The following is a 2,629-nucleotide window of genomic DNA, read 5'->3' as shown; positions in this document are numbered from 1 at the left end:
CTTTACACGGCCCCCTTCCAGCCGCAACACCAGCTGCTCAGCAGCCCTTGCGGAGGCAGGAGGTGAGAGCGAGAAGGCGGAGAGCAGCCAGGAGGGGAAGGAGGAGGGACACAGTCCCTGGGGGACCGCAGGAAGCACCCCTCACCTCAGGCCTGGAGACGCTATCGCCGCGTGGAGAGCCTGCCAGGCCCGGAGACAGGCGACCGGCGTGTGCGGGGCAATAGCTCACGTCCGAGTAAATTGGAGTTGATATCTCAGGAGGCAGGTCCCGCCCTCCCTCGGAGCCTCTGTGGCCACGCCTGAGGGCTCGGCACACGGACAAGACCGCTCCGCTCCACAGTGGGACCTGCACACCGTCCTAGTGTTAGCGTCTTGGTCTACAGGCCCCAGAGCCCGGGGACAAAGCAAACCTCACGGTCATCCTCCGGGGTGCACAGGAGGGAGGTCCCTGTCACCCCGGAACTCAGGGACGGCGGGTCAGGAAGAGGGGTCTGTGCGTGTGCGTGTGTGACAGTGTGTGTATGTGTGTGTGTGTGTGTGTGCGCGCGCGCGCGCTGGTTGCTTCATTTCCTGCGTTTTCTCGCACAGAAACCCAGGTGTGTTCTCGCCGACGTTAATCCGGTTGGTCAAATCCCACCCCCGCCTGCTGCCCCTTGTTCCCAGGGGCCAGGGCCCGGGCCGCCCGCTCCCAGGTAAGCACGCTGACACGCCGGGGCCACGTGGAGGACGCGCTCGGTGCCCACCCTGGGGCCCTGCTCCCAGAGCCGCTGTGCAAACACATTTGCTCCGCAGAAAAGAACGGGCCGAGGCTGCCACGACATCTGTTCCGGCAGCGGATTTCATTTCCAAACCGGCATTAGGGCAGGATTAGCCTCGCTGAGGCGTAGCTGGATGTGGGTGGAATGCATAACGCTAATCCCGGGCCCGCGTTGCCACGGGAGCAGCGCTGGGTGGGATGAAATATTTATGGCACATAAGCGCCTTCGCCTCGGCCTCCCTCATCCCGGGCATCGCCTTGTGCAGCAGGTTCTCTGCCCAGGGGAGCGGAACAAGGGCCGAGGCCAGGGCCTGGACACACAGAGCTTCCTCCCATCCTCCCAGCATCCGTTATCCTGGCCATCCCAGCGGCGAGAGGCGGCCGAGGGTAGGTGAGCGGGTTTGCAGACTCACATAAGCACGGGCCCTGCCTCGGTTGCTTCTCAGCTTCGACAGAGGACAGCTCTCTGGCGGCAGGGAGAACCCAGCCATGGTCACAGATGAGCCACCGCCATCCTGCTCTGGGGGGACTAGAGAGAGTATGACCCAGCAACTCCAAGTGAAGAATCCCAGGGAAGCCTCTGATTGGCTGGCCACCTGCCAATCAGCATGACAGAGGGAACTGGGGGTGGAGCTGCCAGGCCACAACAGGGGACCTTGACCAAGGCTCAAGCAGGCTGACCAACTGGTCCCTTCGGCCTGGAACGGTCCCAATTTCAGCAAAGTCCCAGGTCGCAGGAACCCTTCAGTCCTGGGCAAACCAGGTGGTCGGTCACTCTAAGCTCAAGAATCCGTCTAGAAATTTCCAAATGTAGTGAGTTGGCTGAGCAAGTTATAACCTGTTCCTCAAGCGTTCCATTCGGGCAAGTTCCCCTCCTAGTGTTTTAAAAAGAGACACTTCAAAATGGAACAACAACTGGGAACTGAAACGGGGTCAGGGGGCACCTTGTGGTCGCCCCCTTCCCCCGCAGAAGGCATATCCCCGCCTCAGCTCGTGGTTAAACTGAACCTGCTCTTTGGTAACCCCTGTTGGCCCGGGATTCTCAGGGGCACCAGGTTCCTCTTTCAGGGGTTCCTGGCCCGGAGCTGCTCAGCTGACACTTGGGGTCACACGCACCTCGATATCAGCCACCACAGTTCCTCCACTCGCGACGAGGGAAGTGGTCACGCAGCGCCCCTCCCGACGAGGTGGTCCGAGACACCCGGATGGGCAAGTTCCTTCCCCTCGGGACCAGCGCCCGAGCAGCCCGATCACCGCCTGACCTGCGCAGACAGCACGGAGGGGCGTTCCGGCGCCCTCGTCCCTGTGAGCTCGCCGGTGGCAGGAGTGGCCCTGGCACCAGGCCCCCTTCGGACGCGAGGGGCTGTGGAAGGGAGGGCACGCTGCCAGCCGCCCATCCAGGCAGGTGCCAACCTCTGTGACGTGAGGAACATCCGCAATGACGCGACGGTCGGGGACGTCGGCGAGTGCTGGCGGACGGCACCGACACCCTGTCCTCTCTCTCCACCTTCCAGGGCGGGGGTCTTCATTCCATCTGTGGGTCAGAGGAGCCGGGCCCACGGGCACTGGGAGGGCCGCTGACCACAGCTTTGCTAAAGGGAAGGCCTGTCTCTTCCAGGACACGCCGCTGCCCCTCGTGGGGTCCAGGCCAGGGAAGTGTGTTATAAGAGGACATCTTTTGTGCTTGTAAAACCCCGAAGCTCATGATGCCTGGGACCCAGCCCAGCCGAGCAGGCTCCAGTGTCCTGGGGACTCACCCTCGCCTCTGCCCTGTGTCTCCCAGCTCCTACAGGTCACAGCTCCCAGCCCCACCCCTCCCCCCGGGCTGCCTGGCCTCCCACCCTCCCCCTCCCCTCAGCTCCCGGCCCCTCT

The sequence above is a fragment of the Myotis brandtii genome, unplaced genomic scaffold (genome assembly GCF_000412655.1).
Source record: "Myotis brandtii unplaced genomic scaffold, ASM41265v1 scaffold691, whole genome shotgun sequence".
Lineage (NCBI taxonomy): Eukaryota > Metazoa > Chordata > Mammalia > Chiroptera > Vespertilionidae > Myotis > Myotis brandtii.
Note: the sequence above shows the minus strand (reverse complement) of the source record.